We start from the raw sequence: 6,992 nt of genomic DNA on the forward strand, positions 1-6,992 counted from the left end.
ATTTCCGATGTGAAGAAGCCTTATCAAGGGATGGATCACCCGGGATAGGGGATGCCAGGTAACTTGGAAGGTGAGTAATTGCGTGGAAGGGGTGACCGGATTTCCCAAGGGACTATGTAGCAGAGAAGGTAAGGTAGAAATTTGATGCTATTCTTGTTATCTTACTAGTTAACTACATGTATGTTGTTATCTTTATTCTTGTATGGGTTAAATGTAATGCGAAATTCTTCTAGGACCTTGAATAAGTGATTAAATGTGTGTGTTGACCTTTGAGGGATTGAGTTAATGTTCCTAGAGGCACCTCTTAGGTTAAAGACCTCGAAACTTTTTCTCCTTCGCAAATTTGAAGTATAAATCTCTATTGATCTAGTTTCTTCCCTTGGAGAGGCTAGCAAAGATTAATTAGGGCTCCTTAGCTCACGAAAATTCATTATCAATGTGTATATTGACTCCATCAAGCCCAAGAAATAAGGAACTGATCCTCATATCCCTTTTGTGGTCAAAATAATATTTATATTCTTCATTTCTTCAAATTCCAGGCCTAACCCCAGAAGATCTACTAGGGAATCACACGAAATCATTTTTAGCTATCCAAAACCCTTGAAAATTGGTCCACCATTAGGATGTAGTTTGCTTAAGAGGAACTCCAATTTTCAAGCAATTCTGGTGGTGCAATCCTGAGATATAGCAAGCCCTAGCCATAAGACCATTTATTGCCCAAGGTTGATTTTGGTTTAGTGACCTCATTAGGGTCATTTAATCCAAATCTCAAAAAAAAAATTCTCCTTTGATCCTCTTATCTTCCCTAATTAGGTCAAGCCCCTCCTTGGTTGATCAGCTCCATATCCTTGAACTAATTCTAGGTCCACTTGGTCCTATGTGGTCCCACAACCTTATAACTCCAACTCAACAAAGATAACATAAAGACAAAGTATCCATGAGGATTTCTAGGCCTAGGAATCATCCTTACAAGATACATTGCCAAACCCTATCCTTGAGAATCCTCTTAGCCCTCCCTAGAGAGCCTATCACCTTGCTTTCTAAGTAAGAAAGTTGCAAAATTGAGTCTCTCTTATGAATAGGCCTTGGGAACCACCCTTTATCCTCTCATTGAAAAATCCATTATTGTGATTCCTCTTATACCAGGTCTCCTCCCATCAATGAAAGTATGTAAAGAGCAACGAGCCTTAGTTGAGGTGGAAGTGGGTTATCGCTCTATTGTTTCCCTTAACCTAGTAGTTGCTCCATAGGTTCCCCTCCTAGGACCCCTGCCAGTTTGAGCAGTAACATTTTAGCATCATTACCGGGTACATGAGACATGCTTTATTCCCCATACGACATATTGATATGTAGGCCATAGGGTCTGCAAATTAATAATTAACACACAACGCATAAAACTAAAATACACACACAACGAATGCATATAAATATTCAGAAATAATTCATTAAAGAAAGAATATATTTACAAGAGAAATATTGGCCTAATCATTGGCCTCTCATTCCTCTCTCTCACTCACTTACATGCCTCATGGGCTCACCTAGATTTATACAAGTGGATCTAAACCCAAAGTAGGTTCTAGATCCTAAACAAAATCACACAATATCTCTCATGATCCATAAAAACTATAACCTAATCCCTTATCTCTAAATGAGATCTAACTAACCCTCAAATATATCATCTCTTTCAAAATACTCTCGAACTTTCTCCTAATTACAATAATTCTTATTTTCTCTTAAAACTATAGGAAAGTATATTAAATAATTAAATCGTAACTTAGGGAACTAACTCCCTTAGTGAACATGATACCCTAGGTTAGATGCTCCTGAATTAGACTCCCCAGGTAAAAGAAAATCATGGTCTCCTAACCATATGTCTCCATCAACTAATTAAACTCCTCTCGTATCCCAAACTTTAGCCTATCACTAATCAACTACTTTGTCATATTGTTGCCATGCTATTTTTGTCTTTTTCCTTCTTTCAAGCTTCCAAATTTTATGTTGTAGTTATCCTCCTTCTTTGTTGATGTATACTCGAGCAATCAAATGCATCAGGTTGTTTTCTTTCTACCTTATCTTGCAATATCTTGGTTTATGCCCCTTTTCCATTAGTTTTATTAATTCTTCAGTCTCATCATCCAATTTAGTTTGTGATTGAATTTTACTATTAGTAGTTTGGAAAATCAATTCATTATCTTTAACATTAAATTGCAAATTACATTTTATCTCACATTCCACATTTTTACTGCTTGAACATTCCTCTTCTTTATCCGCAACTTGCTTAGATTCAGGTTCCATTAACATCTTCTCTAACAATTGTAATTCTTCTTCACATTTCATAAGCATTTTAAGGTCACTTTCATAAATCATTATAATAGAATGGTCTTTGTTCCTACATGAAACATAATTAGTGTCACGCCCATCATATACAACACATCATGCATCCACACACCAATTGTCAAATCCAAAAACATAAGGCTTTATAGTATCGACAGATGATTTTGTCCTCAAGTAGTTATGTTGATATTCTAAACAATTTGCGGCACCATCTATGGGAATCAAATCAACATATTTCATTTCAACATCATCATCATTCTCACCAAGCATCAGTCCTTGTTCTTGTTCACAAATGCATACATTCATCTCTGTTATTTGGATTTTCTCTGCTTCCCTTAACAAAATTTTCAACTTGTACTTTTGTCTTCTTGCAGTCAATTGCTTGATTGGCCATCTAGCTATCGTCTTCATTAGCCATCCATGTTTCTGATTCTGTATCAATTCCATCAACATGTTAAGTCATGCCTTCAACTCAACGTTCTCTTTCTCAAACTCTTCATCAACTGTTATGGCATTAGTGTGGCTTATCCCTCGATTTTGAAAATGACTATCCATAGTCATCTTCAACTCCTTGTTCCCTTGGATAAGATGCAAGCTACTATAATATCCCTTCAAATTGTCAATAAATTGACTAGACTCTGGGTGTTCGTCTGTACTGATCATGCACCCAACTACAAATAACGACTCAACTTAAATGCACTTTTGACTTGACTTATGACTCTAATTTTCCTTTTGAATCCAAACTTGATGTCAACTCTTTACATTAATGAACCTTGGGTGTTAGGTACAACTGAAAATTCACCCAGTACAACTTACAAAATATGAGGATTTACTAATTGCAATATAATTCAATTTTGATTCACTTACAAAAAAAATCTATTGCAAGTAACTACCGTTGATTTATCATTGAATGTTGATCTAGTCTTGTCACTAAAATATTGATGTAGTTGATGCCACTTGAATGCTGGAATTTGTTCTTTGCAGCTTCTTAATTGCAAGTTCTTTGACTATCTTTGTTTGAATAAGACTAACTATGTATCTTGATTTCTTTAAATTGCTTTGATTGCAGAGGTTTAATAATCCTTAATTCTTTTTGCTTGTATCACAAGTCCACTGGTACTAAAGAACATAAAAACCTTTGATCTCCCTTTCTTATTAATCTTGATACAACACTTTTTTCTTTCTTTAATGACCAACATCAGCTTCTCCTATATAACAAATTGACAATACTTTGATAAGGTAGTATATTCATAATCCTAGGCCCTTTACTCAATGTTTTTTGATATGGATGCTTTTGATAAAAATTTAATAATTCTAATTAAAACCATGTTCCTACTCTAAATAAATTGAACTCCACAAAATTCCTCAACTGGGTATCACCACAATTTCACTTTTTCTTTATTCAACTTTCATCTCGCTTGTAACAATATAATAATCCTTTCTTTTCAAATTTATTTTAGAGCTCTCATTAATTCATTAGGTAATGAACATATGCTCATTAATGAAATGGAGACCTAGAAATTTTCATGCCTTTGTTTAGAGAATGTTGCCACATTACATTACTTATTGAATGAATATTATTATGATCTTTTTCTTCTCGGGGCTTTCTCCTTTCGCTTGTTCATAAGGACCACTCCACGTCTTTAGTTCGCCAAAGGAGGAGATGCTACTTTGACTTTTGCGCGCAAATTTCCACAAACACTTAACTCCTATGCCGTGGATTTATTTTTTAGTCTTTTGCTCAATTCACCAATGTTATCAAGTGTTGTACGGAAATGCTCCGTGATCCTTTGTAGCACGACTACCAGCTACAAGTATCTTCGCTTTCAGGAATTGGCTCACTTGTTGGCTCGTGACAACTATGTTGAAGCCTTAAATATGCTAAAGAAATTAGAGAGAAGCTCATTTTCTACATCAAATTTATTGCTCATGGTCATCGTCTTCAATGTTATCCAGATTTGCCTCTGCGTGATTGCATGGATGCCCATACTAGAGTATCTCTCCAATAAAATTTCACTCAGATGATGTAACTTCTTCACACATAGGTCTCACAGATTTGTCCAACAATCAAATTTTACACAACAGTAGCAAAAACCATAGGCACAACAAAAATTCATTACACCCGCTTTGATACCAAAATGACATTGCAGGCCATAGGGCCTGCAAAGTAATAATTAACACACAACAAATGCATATAAATATTCAAAAATAAGTCATTAAAGAAATAAGATATTTACAGGAGAACTATTGGCCTAATCATTGGCCTCTCATTCCTCTCTCTCTCTCAGTTACGTGCCTCATGGGCTCACCTATATTTATACAAGTGGATCTGAACCCAAAGTAGGTTCTAGATCCTAAACAAACTCCCAAAATATTTCTCATGATCCATAAAAACTCTCACCTAATCCCTTATCTCTAGATGAGATCTAACCCTGAAATATCTCAACCCTTCCAAAATACTCTTGAACTTTCTCCTAATTACAATAATTCTCATTTTCTCTTAGAAACTATAGGAAAATATATTAAATAATTAAATCTTAACTTAGGGAACTAACTCCCTTAGTAAATATGATATCCTAGGTTAGATGCATGGAAAATTTTAGGGGCTAATATTAGCAAGTGGGCTTATTTTCCATCATTTTTCAATGAAAAAGATTCGCCAATTTCCATTTTTTATAAAACAATTCGCTCAAATTTTACAATATAAAATTATTTTACCTTCAAATTCACCAACATTATATATATATATATATATATATATATATATATATATATATATATATATATATATATATATATATTCATTATAAATTTGAATAATTTTATAAATATATCAATAAACATCTTATAATTTGATTTAGGGACTAGTGAGATTCGCCAATATTTCTAAACTTCAAGATAATTTTCCATCCTTAAAATTTTCCCTGGTTAGATGCTCCTGCATCACATATTGACATATCATTATTGATGACTCCATTGGAAGAACAAAGCCGTAATTGTTGATTGAATTTCAAAGTTAATTCTTGTAGGGTGAAGCAAACATCTATCAAGGCATTTAATTCACCCTCGTGACTCCATTTTAATCCTAATATGCAAAATCCTGAAAAATGGATGATTGTCAAAAAGAGATTAATCATGGTTCTACATTTGTAAAACTCAAAGATCAAGACCTTCAGGAACTGAAAAATAACATGGACAAATATGTTGAGTTTTATGAAGATTTATTGGAGAACATGGATAAGGACTTCATGCTCAGGTTTCATTGGTCAACACAAGAGAAAATCTACATAATGATATGTGCCTATGAGAATGATCCTAGTCATCTCTTTGACTTTGCTAGCCTATCCTGTGCTTTTAATATCTTGACTGGCCTAATGAATGAAAAATATAATAATCAGTCACAAAGCCCTAGAAAAGGTAACTAATTGGATGATTAAGGTGACACTGAAGAAAGTTAAAATGTGAAGGATCGTCATGAAAGTGAGGAACATATGGAAGAGTGGAATTAATATAAAGAAGATATTGATGAGGACCTTTAGGATGCAAACTTAAGGATTGAGAATATGCATGGCATGAGTGAAAACCATATTGAAGCATGTGAGGCAAAGACTTTCCTTCAAGAAATGGTGTTTGAGGATCTGAATACTGTAGCTCCCTGTGAAGATGCCATTTCTGATTTCTTGTGCATTAGTGAAGGAAAATGGGATATGGACAACCATCATTTTAACAGTGACCTTCTTTATGATACTGATATGGAAAATGAGGTTGAAAGTGATTATGCTTTTCTCTAGGACATTACTCATAATGATATCCCTACTCACACCATCGAAAGGGAGGATTGTGGTTTTCCCTCACATGAAGAAGGTTTATTGGGAATCGTAGGCCGCATTTATGACATCGATGATGACACTGACGAAGGCCTTGTTTTCCCATACCTTCCCCAGAATCCTGATAGAATAGCTATGTTACCACTGAGCCTACACCTTTTCCTTTCTCACATTAGCACCATCATTGATAATCCTCTTCACCTCCTAGGTATGATGTTGAGGAAGAACCGCCCATTAGTTGTATCCCTCCTCCCCCCTCATACAATCATGATTCTGAATATAATAATCATGAGAAACCTATTTGTTGTGTCTCCCCTTGTCATTAATCTCCCTTTCCTCCCAGTCATGACATTAATGATCGGGACCATAATGGGGATGATATGCCTGAGGTTTCTATCCACCAGAGGTTTATGAGCTTAATTTTTCATATCTCTATATTCTGGTTGGAAGAAAGGATCTCATGGAATAGATTGCATCCCTTGGGCCCCTCTTTCCCTGTGATACTCCATGCATGCTCACTTCATTTTCCTGCCTCGTACACTTGTGACCTTCCATGTTGTCATTCCTATTCTTGCCTTTGGATCTATTGCGTGAGTGAGCATAAGGGTAGTTTCTTTCATATTAACTAGATGATATGTTGGTTACATTGGGTTTATGATTACACTTAGTATTTGGGTAATGTAACTTGCATGTTAGGGTAGGATGAATTGCATTCTTATTTTACCCATTAGAACTAACATCATATGATATCATCATGCTAGATAACCTGAATTTAGATTAAAATGCCATTTTTACTTCTTGTTTATTTTTATAGCCTTCCTAAGCACAATT

This window comes from Pinus tabuliformis, chromosome 9 (genome assembly GCF_031772625.1).
Source record: "Pinus tabuliformis cultivar Carrire ecotype Pingquan chromosome 9, CPIR1, whole genome shotgun sequence".
Taxonomy (NCBI): Eukaryota; Viridiplantae; Streptophyta; class Pinopsida; order Pinales; family Pinaceae; genus Pinus; species Pinus tabuliformis.